Source organism: Pongo abelii, chromosome 9 (assembly GCF_028885655.2).
Source record: "Pongo abelii isolate AG06213 chromosome 9, NHGRI_mPonAbe1-v2.0_pri, whole genome shotgun sequence".
In the NCBI taxonomy this organism is placed as follows: Eukaryota; Metazoa; Chordata; class Mammalia; order Primates; family Hominidae; genus Pongo; species Pongo abelii.
Window position 1 is genome coordinate 35,545,389 of NC_071994.2, and position 25,267 is coordinate 35,570,655.

Consider the following 25,267-nt stretch of genomic DNA (forward strand, 5'->3'; position numbering starts at 1 on the left):
TCCTATTGTTCTTCGAGTATCTCCTTACTTTCTGGCACAAATTCTAGTCTCATTTTATACTTTCTGTCCCTCAATCCTAGAATTAGCTATCTTGCCAAGAGGCTTCCCTACTCTTCACTTCTTTTTTTTTTTTTTTTTTTTTTGTGGAGGAAGAGACTCAGAAACCAATATTTGGGTACTTGGAGTATTCCCTAGGATTGTCATTGCTTCTAGGCTCTTCAGAAGAGAAGGCTAAGAAATACACACATATATAGTACATAAACTCACATATAGATATATCTATTTCTACATGTATATTGTTGTGTGTGCTTGAGTGTGTATGGTGTATAATCATGACCATTTATTTGTTCTAAAATCATTTCTTTCAAATTTCAAGCAATGTTTTATACTGTAGCAGGCTTTGATGAACAAATTTTTATTCATTATATTCATGTGCTCCATGGTAATATGTATTTTGATGTTAATCTCTTTTAGCCTTAGTCTTGTAAGATCTTCATACAGCAATCACCTCCTCCTCATTCCATTTCCACAGTTGCATTAATAAAGAAGATTCTGCTGAGGTCAGAGAATCAGGTAGAAATATAGGAAAAATATAATTTAAAATTTCCAGGTCAGGCATGGTGCTCATGCCTGTAATCCCAGCACTTTGGGAGGCTGAGGGGGGTGGATCACTTGAGGCCAGGAGTTCAAGACCAGCCTGGCCAATATGTTGAAACCCTGTTGCTACTGAAAAGACAAAAATTAGCCAGGAGTGGTGGCTGTGATCCCACCTGTGATCCCAGCTACTCGGGAGGCTAAGGAGGGAGAATCGCTTGAACCCAGGAGATGGAGGTTGCAGTGAGCAGAGATCTCACCACTGCACTCCAGCCTAGGTGACAAAGTGAAACCCTGTCTCAAAAAAAAATTTTTCTATGGCTATAACAATCTAATTGTAAGCATATACATAGGAAATGTATATACTTTGTGTTCATTAGTAATATTAAAGTACAAAAAGATATAAATAAAACATAAAAGGTTTGAAAGAGGTTTTAATTAATTAAAATCTGCTCAATAAATAACTTACAGAAAGATAAGGTGTTTATTTAAAATAGGCTTATATGACTAAAATTTATCAGTTTAATACAAATATGTGTTTAAAGTTTCAACTTTAAGTATACTATGCATATTTTAAACCAGATTAAACTAACATGCCACCTCCGCTACAGCTGGGAAGGTTAAACAACAGTATGCAAATCTGAATCGGATATAACAGCTGTGCAAATGCCAGGGCGTACTTTACTTAAAAATGTGACCATTTAGTTCTGTTAAATATAAACTGCTGTTCTAGCTATGTGTATTATTTTCCTTAAAAAATCCTTTAAAAAAAAAGCATTTTCTGATATGTAGTAGAAGCACTACTAAAGTTTAATGGGTTTTTTTTTTTTTTACATTTTCTTCATCAACTTTCTGCAAAAATGAATGAGACAATTCTTCATCTCTTACATCCTATTCATCTCATCAGCTTCTTTTGTTAATATAAAAATATTATAAATAATCATTGACAGAGTGGTATTTCTTTTGATGAGACCCTGATTGCATTTCAAGTCCTCATTTTTGACAGAAACAAGTTTAGACATTTTTAATTGGGGACAATAATTCCACCCTGACTACATGGCATACATGTTAAATTACGAGTTGTGTAAGTACCACTCTCAAGGATAAAAGAATACCACTCTCAAGGATAAAAGACTTTATTTCTCAAGAAATAAAGTCCTGGGGAGGAGCCAAGATGGCCGAATAGGAACAGCTCCGGTCTACAGCTCCCAGCGTGAGCGACGCAGAAGACGGGTGATTTCTGCATTTCCATCTGAGGTACCGTGTTCATCTCACTAGGGAGTGCCAGACAGTGGGCGCAGGTCAGTGGGTGAGTGCACCGTGCGCCAGCCGAAGCAGGGGCGAGGCATTGCCTCACTCGGGAAGCGCAAGGGGTCAGGGAGTTCCCTTTTCAGGGGTGACAGACGGCACCTGGAAAATTGGGCCACTCCCACCCGAATACTGTGCTTTTCCGACGGGCTTAGGAAACGGTGCCCCAGGAGATTATAGCCCGCACCTGGCTCAGAGGGTCCTATGCCCACGGAGTCTGGCTGATTGCTAGCACAGCAGTCTGAGATCAAACAGCAAGTCAGCAGAGAGGCTGGGGGAGGGGCGCCCGCCATTGCCCAGGCTCGCTTAGGTAAACAAAGCAGCCTGGAAGCTTGAACTGGGTGGAGCCCACCACAGCTCAAGGAGGCCTGCCTGCCTCTGTAGGCTCCACCTCTGGGGGCAGGGCACAGGCAAACAAAAAGACAGCAGTAACCTCTGCAGACTTAAATGTCCCTGTCTGACAGCTTTGAGGAGAGCAGTGTTTCTCCCAGCACGCAGCTGGAGATCTGAGAACGGGCAGACTGCCTCCTCAAGTGGGTCCCTGACCCCTGACCCCCGAGCAGCCTAACTGGGAGGCACCCCCCAGCAGGGGCAGACTGACACCTCACAGGGCCGGCCAGGTACTCCAACAGACCTGCAGCTGAGGGTCCTGTCTGTTAGAAGGAAAACTAACAGAAAGGACATCCACACCAAAAACCCATCTGTACAGCACCATCATCAAAGACCAAAAGTAGATAAAACCACAAAGATGGGGAAAAAACAGAGCAGAAAAACTGGAAACTCTAAAAAGCAGAGTGCCTCTCCTCCTCCAAAGGAACGCAGTTCCTCACCAGCAACGGGACAAAGCTGGACGGAGAATGACTTTGACGAGCTGAGAGAAGAAGGCTTCAGACGATCAAATTACTCCGAGCTACGGGAGGATATTCAAACCAAAGGCAAAGAAGTTGAAAACTTTGAAAAAAATTTAGAAGAATGTATAACTAGAATAACCAATACAGAGAAGTGCTTAAAGGAGCTGATGGAGCTGAAAACCAAGGCTCGAGAACTACATGAAGAACGCAGAAGCCTCAGGAGCTGATGCGATCAAATGGAAGAAAGGGTATCAGCCCTGGAAGATGAAATGAATGAAATGAAGCGAGAAGGGAAGTTTAGAGAAAAAAGAATAAAAAGAAATGAGCAAAGCCTCCAAGAAATGTGGGACTATGTGAAAAGACCAAATCTACATCTGAGTGGTGTACCTGAAAGTGACGGGGAGAATGGAAACAAGTTGGAAAACACTCTGTAGGATATTATCCAGGAGAACTTCTCCAATCTAGCAAGGCAGGCCAACATTCAGATTCAGGAAATACAGAGAACGCCACAAAGATACTCCTCGAGAAGAGCAACTCCAAGACACATAATTGTCAGATTCACCAAAGTTGAAATGAAGGAAAAAATGTTAAGGGCAGCCAGAGAGAAAGGTCAGGTTACCATCAAAGGGAAGCCCATCAGACTAACAGCGGATCTCTCGGCAGAAACCCTACAAGCCAGAAGAGAGTGGGGGCCAATATTCAACATTCTTAAAGAAAAGAATTTTCAACCCAGAATTTCATATCCAGCCAAACTAAGCTTCATAAGTCAAGGAGAAATAAAATACTTTACAGACAAGCAAATGCTGAGAGATTTTGTCACCACCAGGCCTGCCCTAAAAGAGCTCCTGAAGGAAGCGCTAAACATGGAAAGGAACAACCGGTACCAGCCACTGCAAAATCATGCCAAAATGTAAAGACCAGCGAGACTAGGAAGAGACTGCATCAACTAACGAGCAAAATAACCAGCTAACATCATAATGACAGGATCAAATTCACACATAACAATATTAACCTTAAATGTAAATGGACTAAATGCTCCAATTAAAAGACACAGACTGGCAAATTGGATAAAGACTCAAGACCCATCAGTGTGCTGTATTCAGGAAACCCATCTCACGTGCAGAGACACACATAGGCTCAAAATAAAAGGATGGAGGAAGATCTACCAAGCAAATGGAAAACAAAAAAAGGCAGGGGTTGCAATCCTAGTCTCTGATAAAACAGACTTTAAACCAACAAAGATCAAAAGAGACAAAGAAGGCCATTACATAATGGTAAAGGGATCAATTCAACAAGAAGAGCTAACTATCCTAAATATATATGCACCCAATACAGGAGCACCCAGATTCATAAAGCAAGTCCTGAGTGACCTACAAAGAGACTTAGACTCCCACACATTAATAATGGGAGAATTTCACACCCCACTGTCAACATTAGACAGATCAACGAGACAGAAAGTCAACAAGGATACCCAGGAATTGAACTCAGCTCTTCACCAAGCAGACCTAATAGACATCTACAGAACTCTCCACCCCAAATCAACAGAATATACACTTTTTTCAGCACCACACCACACCTATTCCAAAACTGACCACATACTTGGAAGTAAAGCTCTCCTCAATAAATGTAAAAGAACAGAAATTATAACAAACTATCTCTCAGATCACAGTGCAATCAAGCTAGAACTCAGGATTAAGAATCTCACTCAAAACCGCTCAACTACATGGAAACTGAACAACCTGCTCCTGAATGACTACTGGGTACATAATGAAATGAAGGCAGAAATAAAGATGTTCTTTGAAACCAACAAGAACCAAGACACAACATACCAGAATCTCTGGGATGCATTCAACGCAGTGTGTAGAGGGAAATTTATAGCACTAAATGCCCACAAGAGAAAGCAGGAAAGATCCAAAATTGACACCCTAACATCACAATTAAAAGAACTAGAAAAGCAAGAGCAAACACATTCAAAAGCTAGCAGAAGGCAAGAAATAACTAAAATCAGAGCAGAACTGAAGGCAATAGAGACACAAAAAACCCTTCAAAAAATTAATGAATCCAGGAGCTGGTTTTTTGAAAGGATCAACAAAATTGATAGACCGCTAGCAAGATTAATAAAGAAAAAAAGAGAGAAGAATCAAATAGATGCAATAAAAAATGATAAAGGGGATATCACCACCGTTTCCACAGAAATACAAACTACCATCAGAGAATACGACAAACACCTCTACGCAAATAAACTAGAAAATCTAGAAGAAATGGATAAATCCCTCAACACATACACCCTCCCAAGACTAAACCAGGAAGAAGTTGAATCTCTGAATAGACCAATAACAGGAGCTGAAATTGTGGCAATAATCAATAGCTTACCAACCAAAAAAAGTCCAGGACCAGATGGGTTCACAGCCGAATTCTACCAGAGGCACAAGGAGAAACTGGTACCATTCCTTCTGAAACTATTCCAATCAATAGAAAAAGAGGGAATCCTCCCTAACTCATTTTATGAGGCCAGCATTATCCTGATACCAAAGCATGGCAGAGACACAACCAAAAAAGAGAATTTTAGACCAATATCCCTGATGAACATTGATGCAAAAATCCTCAATAAAATACTGGCAAAGAGAATCCAGCAGCACATCAAAAAGCTTATCCACCATGATCAAGTGGGCTTCATCCCTGGGATGCAAGGCTGGTTCAATATACGCAAATCAATAAATGTAATCCAGCATATAAACAGAACCAAAGACAAAAACCACATGATTATCTCAATAGATGCAGAAAAGGCCTTTGACAAAATTCAACAACCCTTCATGCTAAAAACTCTCAATAAATTAGGTATTGATGGGACGTATCTCAAAATAATAAGAGCTATCTATGACAAACCCACAGCCAATATCATACTGAATAGACAAAAACTGGAAGCATTCCCTTTGAAAACTGGCACAAGACAGGGATGCCTTCTCACACCACTCCTATTCAACATAGTGTTGGAAGTTCTGGCCAGGGCAATCAGGCAGGAGAAGGAAATAAAGGGTATTCAATTAGGAAAAGAGGAAGTCCAATTGTCCCTGTTTGCAGATGACATGACTGTATATCTAGAAAACCCCATTGTCCAGCCCAAAATCTCCTTAAGCTGATAAGCAACTTCAGCAAAGTCTCAGGATACAAAATCAATGTACAAAAATCACAAGCATTCTTATACATGAATAACAGACAAACAGAGAGCCAAATCATGAGTGAACTCCCATTCACAATTGCTTCAAAGAGAATAAAATACCTAGGAATCCAACTTACAAGGGATGTGAAGGACCTCTTCAAGGAGAACTACAAACCACTGCTCAAGGAAATAAAAGAGGATACAAACAAATGGAAGAACGTTCCATGCTCATGGGTAGGAAGAATCAATATCGTGAAAATGGCCATCCTTCCCAAGGTAATTTACAGATTCAATGCCATCCCCATCAAGCTACCAATGACTTTCTTCACAGAATTGGAAAAAACTACTTTAAAGTTCATATGGAACCAAAAAAGAGCCTGCATCGCCAAGTCAATCCTACGCCAAAAGAACAAAGCTGGAGGCATCACACTACCTGACTTCAAACTATACTACAAGGCTACAGTAACCAAAACAGCATGGTACTGGTACCAAAACACAGATATAGATCAATGGAACAGAACAGAGCCCTCAGAAATAATGCCACATATCTACAACTATCTGATCTTTGACAAACCTGAGAAAAACAAGCAATGGGGAAAGGATTCCCTATTTAATAAATGGTGCTGGGAAAACTGGCTAGCCATATGTAGAAAGCTGAAACTGGATCCTTTCCTTACACGTTATACAAAAATCAATTCAAGATGGATTAAAGACTTAAATGTTAGACCTAAAACCATAAAAACCCTAGAAGAAAACCTAGGCATTACCATTCAGGACATAAGCATGGGCAACGACTTCATGTCTAAAACACCAAAAGCAATGGCCACAAAAGCCAAAACTGACAAATGGGATCTAATTAAACTAAAGAGCTTCTGCACAGCAAAAGAACCTACCATCAGAGTGAACAGGCAACCTACAAAATGGGAGAAAATTTTCGCAACCTACTCATCTGACAAAGGGCTAATATCCAGAATTTACAATGAACTCCAACAAATTTACAAGAAAAAAACAAACAACCCCACCAAAAAGTGGGCAAAGGACATGAACAGACACTTCTCAAAAGAAGACATTTATGCAGCCAAAAAACACATGAAAAAATGCTCACTATCACTGGCCATCAGAGAAATGCAAATCAAAACCACAATGAGATACCATCTCACACCAGTTAGAATGGCAATCATTAAAAAGTCAGGAAACAACAGGTGCTGGAGAGGATGTGGAGAAATAGGAACACTTTTACACTGTCGGTGGGACTGTAAACTAGTTCAACCCTTGTGGAAGTCAGTGTGGCGATTCCTCGGGGATCTAGAACTAGAAATTCCATTTGACCCAGCCATCCCATTACTGGGTATATACCCAGAGGACCATAAATCATGCTGCTATAAAGACACATGCACACGTATGTTTATTGCGGCATTATTCACAATAGCAAAGACTTGGAACCAACCCAAATGTCCAACAATGATAGACTGGATTAAGAAAATGTGGCACATATACACCATGGAATACTATGCGGCCATAAAAAATGATGAGTTCATGTCCTTTGTAGGGACATGGATGAAATTGGAAATCATCATTCTCAGTAAACTATCGCAAGAACAAAAAACTAAACATCGCATATTCTCACTCATAGGTGGGAATTGAACAATGAGAACACATGGACACAGGAAGGGGAACATCACACTTTGGGGACTGTTGTGGGGTGGGGAGAGGGGGGAGGGATAGCATTGGGAGATATACCTAATGCTAGATGACGAGTTAGTGGGTACAGCGCACCAGCATGGCACAGGTATACATATGTAACTTACCTGCACATTGCACACATGTACCATAAACCTAAAGTATAATAATAATAATAAAAAAAAATAAAAAAATAAAAAAAAAAAGAAATAAAGTCCTGAAGTTTCCAAGAATGACTACAAATACTTTATTTATAGAATGTCATCATCATTAAAAGTCTGTAAGATTATTTTTAAAGGAAGGAGATGGCCCATTTTTCAATTTCTTGGGACCTAGAATTTTAGTAATATGATTTTAAACAAATTGCTTTTGAGAGAAGCCTCCTTAATCTGGTATCAAAAAAAAAAAAAAAACCAAAAAACAAAAAAGAGGCTTTCCTCTTCCATTATAATACAGAAACTGAAATGAAAGCCCTGATGTAGAGAAAACCCAATTATACTACAAGAAACACAAAAGCTAGGTACTAGAGCTATTATTATCCTACTGGAAATGGAAACGAAGACTTAGAGATAACTCTTCTAAAGTCACACAGGAAGTCAGCAGCTGCTCAATAAGAAACCAGTTTATTGTGTGGGAGTCTAAGCCTCTTTGTAGGTCTCTAAGGACTTGCTTTATGAATCTGGGTGCTCCTGTACTGGGTGCATATATATTTAGGATAGTTAGCTCTTCTTGTTGAATTGATCCCTTTACCATTATGTAATGGTCTTCTTTGTCTCTTTTGATCTTTGTTGGTTTAAAGTCTGTTTTATCAGAGACTAGGATTGCAACCCCTGCCTTTTTTTTGTTTTCCATTTGCTTGGTAGATTTTCCTCCATCCCTTTATTTTGAGCCTATGTGTGTCTCTGCACATGAGATGAGTCTCCTGAACACGGCACACTGATGGGTCTTGACTCTTTATCCAATTTGCCAGTCTGTGTCTTTTAACTGGAGTATTCAGCCCATTTACATTTAAGGTTAATATTGTTAGGTGTGAATTTGATCCTGTCATTATGATGTTAGCTGATTATTTTGCTCATTAGTTGATGCAGTTTCTTCCTAGCATGGATGGTCTTTACAATTCGGCATGTTTTTGCAGTGGCTGGTACCAGTTGTTCCTTTCCATGTTTAGTGCTTCCTTCAGAAGCTCTTGTAGGGCAGATTCTTCTCAGCACCACATCACACTTATTCCAAAACTGACCACATAGTTGGAAGTAAAGCACTCCTCAGCAAACGTAAAAGAACAGAAAATATAACAAACTGTCTCTCAGACCACAGTGCAATCAAACTAGAACTCAGGATTAAGAAACTCTCTCAAAATCGCTCAACTACATGGAAACTGAACAACCTGCTCCTGAACGACTACTGGGTATATAACAAAATGAAGGCAGAAATAAAGATGTTCTTCGAAACCAATGAGAACAAAGACATAACATACCAGAATCTCTGGGACACATTTAAACAGTGTGTAGAGGGAAATTTATAGCACTAAATGCCCACAAGAGAAAGCAGGAAACATCTAAAACTGACACCCTAACATCACAATTAAAAGAAGTAGAGAAGCAAGAGCAAACACATTCAAAAGCTAGCAGAAGGCAAGAAATAACTAAGATCAGAGCAGAACTGAAGGAGATAGAGACACAAAAAACCGTTCAAAAAAATCAATGAATCCAGGAGCTGTTTTTTTGAGAAGATCAACAAAATTGATAGACCACTAGCAAGACTAATAAAGAAGAAAAGAGAGAAGAATCAAATAGATGCAATAAAAAATGATAAAGGGGATATCACCACCGATCCCACAGAAATACAAACTACCATCAGAGAATACTATAAACACCTCTATGCAAATAAACTAGAAAATCTAGAAGAAATGGATAAATTCCTCGACACATACACCCTCCCAAGACTAAACCAAGAAGAAGTTGAATCCCTGAATAGACCAATAACAGGCTCTGAAATTGAGGCAATAATTAATAACCTATCAACCAAAAAAAGTCAAGGACCAGATGGATTCACAGCCGAATTCTACCAGAGGTACAAAGAGGAGCTGGTACCATTCCTTCTGAAACTATTCCAATCAATAAAAAAAGAGGGAATTCTCCCTAACTCATTTTATGAGGCCAGCATCATCCTGATACCAAAGCTGGGCAGAGACACAACAACAACAAAAAAAAGAGAATTTTAGACCAATATCCCTGATGAACATCTATGCAGAAATCCTCAATAAAATGCTGGCAAACCGAATCCAGCAGCACATCAAAAAGCTTATGCACCAGGATCAAGTTGTCTTCATCCCTAGGATGCAAAGGTGGTTCAACATACGCGAATCAATAAATGTAATCCATCGTATAAACAGAACCAAAGACAAAAACCACATGATTATCTCAACAGATGCAGAAAAGGCCTCCGAAAAAATTCAACAGCCCTTTATGCTAAAAACTCTCAATAAATTAGGTATTGTGGGACATATCTCAAAATAGTAAGAGCTATTTATGACAAACCCACAGCCAATAACATACTGAATGGGCAAAAGCTGGAAGCATTCCCTTTGAAAACTGGCACAAGACAGGGATGCCCTCTCTCACCACTCCTATTCAACACAGTGTGGGAACTTCTGGTCATGACAATCAGGCAGGAGAAAGAAATAAAGGGTATTCAATCAGGAAAAGAGGAAGTCCAATTGTCCCTGTTTGCAGATGACATGACTGTATATCTAGAAAACCCCATTGTCTCAGCCCAAAATCTCCTCAAGCTGATAAGCAACTTCAGCAAAGTCTCAGGATGCAAAATCAATATGCAAAAATCACAAGCATTTTTATACACCAATAACAGACAGAGAGCCAAATCATGAGTGAACTCCCATTCACAATTGCCTCAAAGAGAATAAAATACCTAGGAATCCAACTTACAAGGGATGTGAAGGACCTCTTCAAGGAGAACTACAAACCACTGCTCAAGGAAATAAAAGAGGATACAAACAAATGGAAGAACATTCCATGCTCATGGATAGGAAGAATCAATATCGTGAAAATGGCCATACTGCCCAAGGTAATTTATAGAGTCAATGCCATCCTCATCAAGCTACCAATGACTTTCTTCACAGAATTAGAAAAACTACTTTAAAGTTCATATGGAACCAAAAAAGAGCCTGCATCGCCAAGTCAATCCTAAGCCAAAAGAACAAAGCCGGAGGCATATCGCAACCTGACTTCAAACTATACTACAAGGCTACAGTAACCAAAACAGCATGGTACTGGTACCAAAACACAGATATAGACCAATGGAACAGAACAGAGCCCTCAGAAATAATACCACACATCTACAACCATCTGATCTTTGACAAACCTGACAAAAACAAGCAATGGGGAAAGGATTCCCTATTCAATAAATGGTGCTAGGAAAGCTGGCTAGCCATATGTAGAAAGCTGAAACTGGATCCCTTCCTTACACCTTATACAAAAATTAATTCAAGATGGATTACAGACTTACATGTTAGACCTAAAACCATAAAAACCCTAGAAGAAAACCTAGGCAATACCATTCAGGACATAGGCATGGGCAAGGACTTCATGTCTAAAACACCAAAAGCAATGGCCACAAAAGCCAAAATTGACAAATGGGATCTAATTAAACTAAAGAACTTCTGCACAGCAAAAGAAACTATCATCACAGTGAACAGGCAACCTACAGAATGGGAGAAAATTTTTGCAATCTACTCATCTGACAAAGGGCTAATATCCAGAATCTACAATGAACTCAAACAAATTTATAAGAAAAAAAGAAACAACCCCATCAAAAAGTGGGCGAAGGATATGAACAGACACTTCTCAAAAGAAGACATTTATGCAGCCAAAAGACACATGAAAAAATGCTCATCATCACTGGCCATCAGAGAAATGCAAATCAAAACCACAATGAGATACCATCTCACACCAGTTAGAATGGCGATCATTAAAAAGTCAGGAAACAACAGGTGCTGGAGAAGATGTGGAGAAATAGGAACACTTTTACACTGTTGGTGGGACTGTAAACTAGTTCAACCCTTGTGGAAGACAGTGTGGTGACTCCTCAAGGATCTAGAACTAGAAATACCATTTGACCCAGCCATCCCATTACTGGGTATATACCCGAAGGATTATAAATCATGGTGCTATAAAGACACATGCACACGTATGTTTATTGCAGCACTATTCACAATAGGAAAGACTTGGAACCAACCCAAACGTCCATCAATGATAGACTGGATTAAGAAAATGTGGCACATATACACAATGGAATACTATGCAGCCATAAAAAAGGATGAGTTCATGTCCTTTGTAGGGACGTGGATGAAGCTGGAAAGCATCATTCTCAGCAAACTAATGCAAGGACAAAAAACCAAACACTGCATGTTCTTACTCATAGGTGGGAATTGAACGAAGAGAACACTTAGACACAGGAAGGGGAACATTACACACCGGGGCCTGTCATGGGGTTGGGGGTAGGGGGGAGGGTTAGCATTAGGAGATATACCTAATGTAAATGACGAGTTAATGGGTACAGCACACCAACATGGCACATGTATACATATGTAACACAGCTGCATGTTATGCACATGTACCCTAGAACTTAAAGTATAATAATAACAATAATAATAATAAAACCAGTTTAAGATTCTTTCCATTCAGCATGTTACTCCTTTGGGTGGGCAGTGGAGAGTCTACGTCCCTTCCTTCCTTCCCTAATAAACATGGGGCGTGAGCCATGTGTCAGAAACTCTGCTAGGCTTGGAAGAATCAATGATAAACAAGACACTCGTGGTCTCTATTTACGGAATTGAGTATTTAAGTAGGGGATGATAAAAGTAATTGCAATCTAGTGTGGTTACTGCTATGATAGAGAAAATACAGGACGCTACCAGAGCATAAACGGAGGTATTCAATCTAGACTTGGTGTGGATCATAGAAGCCCTGAGGGAGACAGTAATGTTTAAACTGCAGCCTGAAGGATATGCAGAAGTTAGCCTGGCTGAGACCACAGTGGTAGGAGGTGGAGAGGGTGTTAGATTGGGGCTGTTGCTCCAATCAGAGGCAACATCATGTGTGAATGCGCCTTCAAGGAATTGGAATTAAGTATAGCACAGGAAAACTCCTGTTTTGTTGATCTGCTTTTCTGCAAAGCCAAGGTACAGAACTGGCAGCTGTCACTGTGTACTCTTCCAAAATGAGCAATGGAGCAAGAAGTAGAGTCAATGTGCTGGGGTAGCTAGGACTTTACTGTGCCCTTGCAAATGAAAAATTGATGGCCTACTTTTTTCTACACAAAGATTAGGTCAATTCAGAAATTGTTCGTTAAATAGTTTTCAAAATTCATTATTTATAGTAGTAGGGCAACAGTGAGTAGGGAAAAGATTCTATCATTAGAAGTACTTAATGTTTTTTAGATTCTAGATCATAGCACTTACTGACCATATTAACTTAGGCTAGTTATATTGTATCTTTCGATTTCCTAACCATTAAGATGAAGGTCTGAAAACCATGGTCTGTACTTTCCTCCCCAACTCTAATATTTGGGCTATGTTAGTAATATAACTATCAGGATCGTAGCATCAAAACACTGCTCCTTGACAGCCCTGGATTCCTTCAAGTTAGTTTAGAAATTTTCCAATTCAACCACAGCAGCTCCAGTATTGTTAGATTTCTTTATTGGACTTCTGAGTAAGAAGTTTCTCAGAGTTTCACAGCTTAAAAATTTGACAACCACTTTTTGTCTCACTGTTCTGTTGCATAGACAAAATGCTTAAATCCTTACTTAGTTGCTTAAAACATGGGGGCAATTCTCCTATTGGTTTGAATAAGGCCAAATCTATGAGTTCTTTAATGATGTTTCAGTATCATGTTTATTACTCAGTAAGAAGTTAATGTTAAGAGATATCATAACTTCTATCACAATAACCAGCTATGTGTCATCTCGGGATGAATAACCAGTTTTGTGTCATCTGGGGATACCTAATTAGGAAAAGTGGTATGATAAATATTTACATTCCTAGTTCAAAAATTGTTATTGTAAACATTGTGCTTATTGTTTTAAATTCAGAAATCAGAAAGAAACTTCAGTCATAAACTATGTCCTTTAGTTAAACAAGTGTAAACATATGTACCATTCTATTTGGTAAGGTTAAAAAAAACACTGCCAGTAAGGCAATTCTAAATTTACCATGGATTATTTTTTTAAGCTTGAAGATAAAAGTGAGGCTTTATAAATGAGAAAATGATGTACTAAAAGCAAGACACTAAATCAATTTTAAACACCAAACACAATTTATGCCTGACTTTAAAACTCATCCACAAAACATTAATCTACACAAAGGCCAGAAGCTGAATGAAGCATAATTTGTGAAACTGATACCTTTCACCACAACCTCTAACTGAAAAGGTCATTAGATATATTATATCTAAGTGAGCAGCTTATCCCTGCTTCATTACTGATAATTAAGACAAGTAATATTTTCTTGACAGTAATGTGTCCGTTAACAGATATAGTCTCGTTTGCATAAAATAAGCATTAATTACCATAGTGCTATCCCAGATTTAAAAAAAAATTAAGTACTTGTATAACATGCCTTCATCATTTTTTCCCTTAATTTCCAGGCTCAGAAAACATAATGTATGCATTAACAAATTCATCTTTAGTCATGTTTAAATTCATAAGGTACATAACAAAACAGGTATTCTGAAAAAGCAACCAATGAAAGTGAAGGTACCTGTGACTGGGTATCATTTAAATTATCTGTACTAACTTGCCTTGCTCTGAGCTATGTGAAATGCCAGAAGCAGCTATTCTTTAATGTTAAGGCTTTTGAAGTCTTAATGTAGCAAATCTGGGGAAGTATAAAATTGTTTCTAAACTGACTGAAAATTAAGAAGTAGTGCAAAGAGCCAAAAAAGTACCTTTAAAAGGCCTTGAATAAGAAAAGACATGATTTGCCTTAGCTTTTTGGGGTTAAAAAAAAAAAGGAAAAAAAACCCACATGAAACTAAGTACTCAGTACAGAAAACCTCAACTATTACTAGTAATGACTAGTTATTACCAGATAAGAATTTTATTGTTTTTGGCCAGAGGCAAGATTTTCAGGGCCAACATTTTCTTTAAATAAATAAGAAAGATCAAAATAAAATGAGGGTAGGAAGCTAATAGAATTATGCTTGTTTATCAGCTCAGACTTTGTAAACTAATTCAGTGTAAGAGGATAAAGATTAAATTGGGATAACTGTGTCTTGTATATGAAGTTCTAACTTTACTTTTCCACAAAGCTACAGAAAAAACTCACATTTTAGTACAAATAATCCATCACAATATTATAGATATAAAATATACATTTTCTTTTTAGGAAAAAGAAGGAGTATTTGACTGGTCAGTGACCAAACCTTATTTGAGATTCTATTGTGCGTGTTCCCTCTCACTTGAAGGAAGGTGAGGCAGATGGACTGGATTGTGGCACAGGTTTCTTTTAATCTGCCACATCTAGAAAAGGAGGAAAACAGCTATGCCCCAAATGTTGGCAATTTAGCTAGTAGAATGAGGTGGAAACAGATGGGCTTTTGAGTCAGCTACTCCTCTGACTGAATCTTGGCTTTGCTATTCAGCAGACAGTTGATCTTGTGTAGGCACTCTCTTGAGCCTCAGGTCTTTCACATGAAAAAATCAGCTAATAATATTTATTCTGAAGAAATTAATCTAAGGATTAAGTGAGATAATGCATACGAAACACATGTTGTTTTCTTTTCCTTCCTTCATGAGAGGAACATTAATTTTGGTTCCATTTCACAGACCACCAACATTTCCCTGGTATATGGAGGATGGTGGAGAACAGAGTATTGTTTGCTAACAAGCACTTCTCCAGGTTTCCATTAGCAGAGCAATGCTTCTTTGCCTGAGTGAAAAACCACCACCACCACCACCACAACCACAACCCTATGAGAAAGATGCTAATTGTCTCTATTTAATAGGTGAGAAAACTGAAGCAGAAAGACATTATTTGCTGAGCTCACACATCCAATAAGTGGTAGAGTCAACTTTCAAATTCAGGCTGTTGAACTACAGAGCCTCATTCTAAATCACTATACCATACTACTTCATAGAGTACATAGAACATAAGATGGGAAGTCAGTGGCCACAGACTTCCTATCAAAAGCAAGGAGTTGGGCAGGGGCTTTCACATTATGTAATTCTCAGTCTTTCTTCCACCCTCCATTCGGACAAATGCATCAACCCAGACAGCAGGTGGGAAGGAGAAATGCACTACATCTGCCCAGTGTGTAAGCCATTTTTTTCATTCTTCTTTCTTTCTTTCTTTTTTTTTTTAGAGACAGGTTCTCGTTTTGTGGCCCAGGATGAAGTGCAGTGACACAACTGAACCTCACTGCTGACCCCCGAACTCCTGTGCTCAAGTGATCCTTCCACCTCAGCCTTCTGAGTAGATGGGACTACAAGTGTGCACCACCATACCTAGCTAATTAAAAAAAATTTCTGTAGAATCGAGGTCTTGCTATGTTGCCTAGGTTGGTCTTCCACTCCTGGCCTCAAGTGACACTCTCACCACTCAGTAGGCGAGAGCCACTGCACCCAGCTTTCCACTATTTTCAAGTAAAGATGAACCTATTGAAGCTAAAGGCATTCTCACAGGACAAGATACTAATTAATAATTAATCATACTTTAATCAGTATACTAAATAGTCTATGCCTGAAAGCTTCTCAAAGAATTAAAGCGAACCCTGTACAAGGTGCTTATGTGCCATAGAAATTTTGTTCAGCATTCCACTCAATGACAAAGTTAACAAATTGCCATAAATTAGATAAACCAAATATATTAGTCTAGATCTAATTTACTGTTCTCCCAATGATAAGAGCTGCAAACAGGAAGTCCCCTGATTTTCCCCCCTCAAATCCTCACAAATTTGTTCTCTTTTTATGTAGGCTCAAATTAATCTAATATGTATGTAAAAGGGACTCTCATAATTTCCTATCTCTAGGCACTTCTACATACTGTTCACTCTTCACAGGTCAGTGACTATGCATATTAGTAAAATAATAGTAATACTGGAAGTTCATTTTCTAGTATAATATTACTAATTCTACATTGCTTGAGTGTATACTCTGCTTAGCAATGTGCTGTATAGATTTTGAATATTATACAAAGTGGTACCTTCTTGTTCTATTTACTACATGAAATCTTTGACATTAATGAAACATGACACAGTACTGTATTCTATTACAAAATTTCCTCTACTCCAATATACCTGGTAAGACTTAGTGGGGGTCAAAAAGATCAAAAGAGTGGGAGGAAGGAATGCCTGAAAGATTAGGTTTATCTTTAGATTTTAGTTCAAATTCAACTACTTGGGTTATGACTTTCAAAGGTCAATTATTTTTAGCTAAATAAGTAGAAAATTGGTCCTGGTAAGCAGGCATGTATCTCCCAGGGGTGAGGATGCAGGTGGGGATAAGGAGAAACCATTCCCTTGCATTACAGCAAATGATACAATAATTTCACATTCATATATATAAACAGCATTAGCATAACACCATTCTTTGTAGAAAGGGATGTTAACATTTAGAAGGTTGTAATTATTTTAGGAATAATGAATTTCTATAAGGCATCTGTTTTTTCCAAAGTATTTTGGTTAAAGCCTGATTTGCGTGAAAACATAAATAACCTCTTGCTCCAGACTCAGAGCATCAGGAAGCTTTAACAGATGGCCTCATTTAAAAATCATTTGTTAAGATATCTCACATTTATCCAACACACTGTCAACGTCTTCCTTTTATTCAATCGTGATTTTACATACTTCTGTCATAAATATTTTTTAATCCTGTGCATTCATGGAAATCACACAATTTAGTATTTATACTTAATTTGGTTTGGGGGTAACCCTGATTCTTTTAAACTTATGCCATTAACTAAAGTATTATAGAACGATTAATTATAGAAAAATACAAAGTTTAACATTAACTCATGAAAATGCAATCAAAAGCAACATTTTAATCAAGGTACAAGTGGAAAAAGCAAAATAATTGAAAAATTATCTATTCTGCACCCACCTCTATTATTCTTTCCTTCTCCTTTCTTTCATTCTCAAGAATCTGGAACAGAGAGTCGATACTTGCTGTCTCTATTTCCTTACCTCCCATTCACTTTTTATACTTTCAAAGAAATTGCAAAAGCCATTCAATCTTTAACCAACTACATGTAATTAAGGTTTTGAGCCCTACGCCCCTGAAACTTCTTGCTCAATGGTCACCTATGAGCCTCATATTGCCAAATGCAATAGACTTCTCTATCTGTGAGTCAATTGTTGTTTCTATTTATTGCTCAATGCATTTGGCATTGTTCATTATTCCTTCAAAATTCTCTCTTCCCTCAATTTCTATGAGACCACTCCACATGATTCTTCTGCCTTCTTCTCTTCTGAATCTAAACATGTTTTCCGATCTTACATGTTCTAATGTCTTCAACTACCAGCTATATAACAATGATTCCCAAATATACATCTCTGGATCATGTATCTCCTTAGAACAAATTCACACATCCAAATGTTCAAAGGCTATATCCACCTATATGTCCTATTCTACATTTCCCAAACTGCACCTTTTCCTATGGTCCCTATTTTAATGAAAGACACCGACCTCATCTAGTCACCCAAATCAGATATTTGGGAGCCAGTTTAGACTCCTTCTTTTCTCTTACTAAATGACTAAGTTCAGTTGATTTTATCTCATGTCTAATCATTATGGTGATGGTGATGGTGATGATGATGATGATCACCTGGTTTCTGTAACAGTTTCCTAACTCAACTCTTGGCCTCTAGTATTGTCACCCCACCCCACCCCCACTCCAATCTCTTTTCAAACTCCTGCCAGAGTGATTTTTTTTTTTTTTTAAGCAGGGTCTCACTCTGTTGCCCAGGCAGGAGTGCACTGGCATGATCTCGGCTCACTGCAACCTCCCCTCCCCAGCTCAAGTGATCCTCCCACCTCAGCCTCCCAAGTAGCTGGGACCACAGGTGTCTGCCACCATGCCTGGCTTATTTTTTGTAGAGATGGGGCTTCACCACGTTGCCCAGGCTGGTCTTGAACTGGGCTCAAGTAATCCGCCTGCCATGGCCTCCCCAAGTGCTAGGATTATACTTGTGAGCCACTGCACCAGGCCCAGAGTGATACTTCTAAAACACAAATCTGATTGGTAATCTCTGCATAAAATACTTTAATAGCTCCCCATTACCCATGGGAGAGAATCCAAAATTGTGAGCTGGAAATCACATCATGATCTGCCTCTCTCAGAGGGCTTCCCTCCTTTATCCATGTTTAATCTGAAGTTTTAATAAAATAGTCAGATGCTTGCATCTAATTATAGTGAATATATCTGTACTTAAGATAATTAAGATGAGAAGCTATTCCATAGCAAAAAAAAAAAAAAAAACCCACAAGATCATGAAAAATCAGAAATATGGTACAGGTAGAATCTAGAATAAAAATTAGTGTCAGGATAAATAATAACAGACCAGAGTTTCTTGGTATTGATTACAGAAAGAAGGTGATAACCTTAATTGTACTAGGGCTAACATGACAAAATAAATAATAGATTACTAACATATAAAATGTATATATTTTTCACAGGTGAGTTTGGCTTTCATTTTGACTAAGTCATAAAGCCTACAAGAAAGTTAGAAAAGGAAACTATTATAAGAGACTATAGGGAAGTTGTGTGATAACCCCTCGAAAAGACAATTTGAACATATAACTTTTATACATAAAAGTATTAATGTGCTATAATCATTTAACAATATATAGGAAAGAATTCTTTTTTTTTTTTTTTTTTTTTTTTTTAAGATGGAGTCTCACTCTGTCGTCCAGGCTGGAGTGCAGTGGCATGATCTCGGCTCCCTGCAACCTCCGCCTCCCGGGTTGAAGTGATTCTCCTGTCTCAGTCTCCTGGCTAGCTGGGACTACAGGCGTGTGCCACTACACCCAGCTAATTTTTTGTATTTTTAGTAGAGAAGGGGTTTCACCATATTAGCCAAGATGATCTTGATCTCCTGACCTCGTGATCTGCGTGTCCGGCCTCCCAAAGTGCTGGGATTACAGGCGTGAGCCACCACACCCAGCCAGAAATATTTTTAAAATAAACTTTATTAATAAAATTCATTAAAGTCTCTGCATTTCATATGTCTTCACTAATTTATTAAAGTTTGGATATAAATCTGTTAAGTTTCAACTCTTCTGTTACAAATGTAATTCACTACACTCTTCTTGAAGTAATTGCACTATTGCATTGAAACCCATTTCAATTAACTATGTAATTGGAAATACAGAGTAAAAAAAATGCACAGGTTGGGTAAATTATTCAGTAACTTTTGATTTTTTTTTTTCAATTAAATTTCCTTTGCTATTTTGTTGTTGTTGTTTTGAGATAGAGTCTTGCTCTGTAGCCAGGCTGGAGTGCAATGGCACGATCTCGGCTCACTGCAACCTCAGCCTCCCAGGTTCAAGCGATTCCCCTGCCTCAGCCTCCCAAATAGCTAGGATTACAGGAGCCCACTACCACGCCTGGCTAATTTTTTGTATTTTAGTAGAGACAGGGTTTCACCATGTTGGCCAGGATGGTTTCGATCTCCTGACCTCGTGATCCACCCGCCTTGGCCTCCCAAAGTGCTGGGATTACAGGCGTGAGCCAGTGCTCCCGGCCTAAACTTCCTTTGCTATTAGGACCCTTTCTTTCTGCAAAACTTTTTATAAAAGCTTTTCAGTATTATGTCTTAAAGTACCAATTTATGCTTACATGGGTAGATATATTGAAATCATTTTATAATTTGTTTAGTAAGATCAAAATCAGGAATATCAGCAGCTCCTTGAAAGTGCCCTCAGCTCCTTTCCAGAAACTCCCCGTGAAGACAGTGTCCTGTGTTTCTTTCTAAAAGTCTATTGTAACAGTCTTTCATATCAGATTGCAGTCCATCTGGAATTGATTTTTGTTTATGCTGTGAAGAAGGGGTCAAGATTTACTTTTGTTTTTCATATGGATCATACGGATACCAGTTTTGACTGAGTACTATTTATTGAAAAGCACATCCTTCCCCACCTGCACTAGTGTTATTTTTGGCATAAGTCACAAGTGATCATATACTTATGGGTCTGTTTCTGGACTCTTTTCTGTCCTGTTTGGTTACAATGATCTGTCCTTGTGTCAATACCACAAATGTTGATATAGGGTAGTCCTCCAACATTGCTATGTATAAAGATTATTTTTGGGGGCTGGGTGCTGTGGCTCATGCCTTTAATCCCAGCACTTTGGGAGGCCGAGATAAGTGGATCACTTGAGGTCAGGATTTCGAGACCAGCCTGGCCAACATGGTGAAACCCCATCTCTAGTAAAAATACAAAAATTAGCCAGGGGTGGTGGCATACATCTGTAATTTCAGCTACTTGGGAGGCTGAGGCAGGAGAATCACTTGAATCCCCGAGGTGGAGGTTGCAGTGAGCCAAGATTGATCCACTGAACTCCAGCCTGGGTGACAAAGGGAGATTCTGGTTTTTTTTTTTTAGATTATCTTTTTCGTCCTTTGCATTTTTTTATTTAACAAAAATTTATGCTGGGATTTTTATAGGGACTGCATTGAATATAAACATAAACTCTGGAAGAAGTGACACACCAATTTATATTTGTAGTAGCTTTAGTTAGACTTTCAAAGTTGTGCAGGATCATAGCAGTTCTTAATTGGGTAGGACTGCGCAGAGCATTGTTGAATGCCAGAATACCCTAGCCTCATACATTAAATATTACTGACAATCACTGTAATAACCAAAACCATGTTGATATCCAAGAACTGAAAAAGTTCATCCAGTAATGTTTCTTTCCTATGGCTGAAGTCTGTAATTCCTATTGTTCATTATTTAATAATCATTTACTTGGTGTCTAATAAGTGATCTTTTCTACCTCTTATCAATTTTGACATTTATATCTAGCTAACTGAATTTATCCCATAGTACAGATGGAAGAAATCTCTTTAATTATGAAATTGTGAATTGTTTAAAATAGAAACAATGTCTTATTTTTGTATCTCTAGTACCCCCTATACAGTAGGCTTTTAAATAGATGTTTAGCAAATTATCTTAATAGACCATGAAGTAATTTTAATTCATCTAGAACATTAATCTTAAAATGCCCATGGCCTTGGAACCTGCAGAAATGATGATGGATTTAAATGTTCATGAAGGAAAATTTCATCGGTGTTTCACAAAATTTAGAAGAGCTTGAGCCTGTCCTAGAGTAAAATTCAAAATAATACACTCACTTTGCCAATTTGAAACTTCAACAATATGGTAGTTTTAACACAGCTTTTAAATTATATTTTTAAAAATGGAAACCTCATACTTTGAAGTGGTACAAAAAATTATAAACTTGAAAATTTTTCAAAAGCTATATGAAAATTAAAAAACTCCAAACTTTGTATTTTTTAATCAAGCTTACACAAGACACCATAAAAGCTCCTAAAGAGTTGCACAGCAAAAATCTCAATGCTTACTTACAAGATATGCCATAGAAAGAAGCTACACATTTGTGGGTAAAATAAGCTGTTCTAAAAATATATTACATGGCTAATGTTAATAAAACAGGATACAAAAATAGGAAGAAGAATGGTAACTAGCTAAGCTTGGGCTTTGTGGGGAGGAGAGGGAAGGTAAAGAAAAATAAGTAAGTAAATTTATGTAAATATAAATAAAATATTTGGCTAGTACCAAATACACTGATTCAGTGAAATATTTTGGCACTATGGGTGAAATAAAGGCATAGAATATATACTTTCTGACCTCAAGAAACTTACAGTCAAATGGGCAAGGTAAGTGTCAAAATAAGTAATAATATAAATAGAAAGTGATGAGTACATAAATATTTTATAGTCCAAATGACTTAAGATGCAACTCAAATATCTTCCTTCTATAGCTTTCCCTGAACAACTGCCTCATTATTAGTCTTTGTACAGTATTTTCATACCTAACTCTATTTTTGTACCAGTCAATTTCTATTACAGTTGTTTATATGTCAGTTTTCTCTACTAGACTATGAGCTCTTTATGGGTAGGAGTTGTGTTAATACATATTTGTATCCTCACAAAAGGCCGGGCACATGGTAGTATTTCTTATACTTACTCAACTTGAGCTAATACAGTATTGTACAAAATGTACAAAAATGAGAGAACTGAACAATGAATGCCAAGGTGCTAATTTTACAAATACAAAAAAAAGATCAATTTATGATGCAACTGTCAGGCTAGGCTCAGGGAGCAGGTAAGATTTGAAGTCAACTCTGAATATGTATGTGAGATCTCAGCAGAGGCAAAGACAGTAAGCATCCTGGAAGTGTGACCGAAGTAGTGCTACCAGACTTACTGCTTCTGCACCTTTCTAACAATAGCAGCTAGTGAGGAAGGCAAATATGTAAACAAGCACCTATGAGTCTTATTGATGGGCCACTAATTTTACAGCCTTGAGTAATCTATGATTCTTCCTCCTCTTTCATCATCCAGATCCTGGCAAATATCAAGTACAGTATCAAGTACAGCTCTTCACTTAAATCTCTCTTAGATTTGTCAACAGCTTGGCTGAAACTGTTGCATAGTTGGATGGGACGCTGACATTACAGAAGCACTAAATCAACATCAGTATCTACTTACCTTTAGACTTGTTCTCTTTGAAATATAAAGCCCTAGGCCGGGCGCAGTGGCTCATGCCTGTAATTCCAGCACTTTGGGAGGCTGAGGTGGATGAATCACCTGAGGTCAGGAGTTCGAGACCAGCCTTGCCAACATGGTGGAACCCCGTCTCTAGCAAAAATACAAAAATTAGCTGGGCGTGCTGGTGGGCACCTGTAATCCCAGCTGCTAGGGAGGCTGAGGTGGGAGAATTGCTTGAACCCAGGAGGCGGAGGTTGCAGTGAGCTGAGATCATGCCACTGCACTCCAGCCTGGGCAACAAGAGTGAAACTCCAACTAAAAAAAAAAAAAAAAAAAAGGAAAGAAATATAAAGCCCTATTTGTTCAAGCACCTATCAGTTTTCTTTTACATGCACTGTAACCATTTCCTCACTGATGTATCTTCTGTCCATTTTCTTCCAGATCATCAAAAATGTTACTTTTCCTTTCAATCTTCTAATTTGCCTTCAAACAGATGTAACATCTCTCTCCTTAAGTCTCACAGCATTTTATCCTTCTTTATTACACTTAGGATATTTTGCCCTGTATTGATTTTTGCACATCTATCTAATCTCTTCTACAACTGTATTCACTTTTTTGGTGGAAAAATGGTGTTTTATTTATTTGCTTTATACATAGCAGCTGTCTAATTTTCTGAACTGATTTAGACTAAGCATACTTTACTGTGATATGCATGTTTACAAACAATTCTATATGGTACGATGCAAAGCTTGGGCACGTAACAAATCAAACTCTGTTTTTGCTGCCCTTCCAGAAACCCCATTCACAACGCAGAACCAAGCCTAATTATACATGACTGTTAGATGAATTTAAAATGCTTTTCTCTGTTCAGCTTGAATATATATTTCAGAAGGAGAAAAGCCTGAAATCTTATTTCAGACCTATCCTCAATTCCCCTCATGATACAAAGTCAAATTTCAAAAAAAAAAAAAAGATCTAAATATATGAGTGTAAATTTTTACAAAAATAGAAGTTACCAAGTTGGTTAATTTCAAATGTTACTAATGAGTCAGGATATACTGACATTTATAAGTTTCATCAAGAAAACTTAACCTCAGGTTAATAAAGGTATGATCACACTTTATCTTTTTTTGATACATCAGCTAATTCATACCTCAAAAATATTTAATTTGGGAATACCTGAGCTCCTCAGGATAAATTAATTATATTTTAAATTGAGTTTTTATAGTCCGTAACAGAGTTTTATTTCAACATGATCGCTTTTCATTAAATAAAATGAGTCTACTTTAGAGTTCTTCCTTAACAATTTCATTACCAAACTCTGCAAAGAAGCTTTTCATGATGTAGGTTCATCTACTGTGCAGCCTATTGAATACAACATTAGAAGATTAAATACAACCTTCTCTATTGCATACAACATTTCCTAACACTCAAGGGCAGTGAATTTAAACATATTTTAATTGGCAGACTGTTACTTCAAATGATATGTATGAAACAAATAAAACACATATGCTCTGATTCAGGCAGGGGTGAGTATATTGAACTTAGTGTTTTCCTTGCCCTTTGCTTCCTTCTTGCTTATACCCCCCCACAACCCCTATCCGAAACTCAAACCAGCAATTTCAGAGGATCTGCTGTGAAACCACTGGGGCCATAGCATTTTGCAAACCAATGCTCTAGGGTAAATTTGTTTCAAAAACTAATGATGCAATTGCAGAAATATTTTCATAAATATCATTTTAGCGAAATGGGATTCTTGCCAGTTTCAAGATGTATTATATTTAACTCAATGCCTTCTGTATAATAAAGAACCAATAAGTGCTTAATTTTCTTCACAATGATGTTACAATAATAAAAAGCATGTTGGAGACTTCTGGTTTCCAGTCCTGCATGTAATGAACTTGGAAGGTGTCATTCCTGTCTCCACA

General features: G+C 37.9%; 1 protein-coding gene and 1 pseudogene across 7 annotated transcripts in view; both read right to left on the reverse strand.

Annotated features, from left to right (window-relative positions):
- Positions 1-25,267, reverse strand: part of ELP4 (elongator acetyltransferase complex subunit 4) — a 279,587-nt gene that overhangs the window by 84,372 nt on the left and 169,948 nt on the right. The gene's annotated exons all lie outside the window — the stretch shown is intronic.
- On the reverse strand, positions 19,479-23,622 carry LOC129048651 (putative uncharacterized protein encoded by LINC00269; annotated as a pseudogene).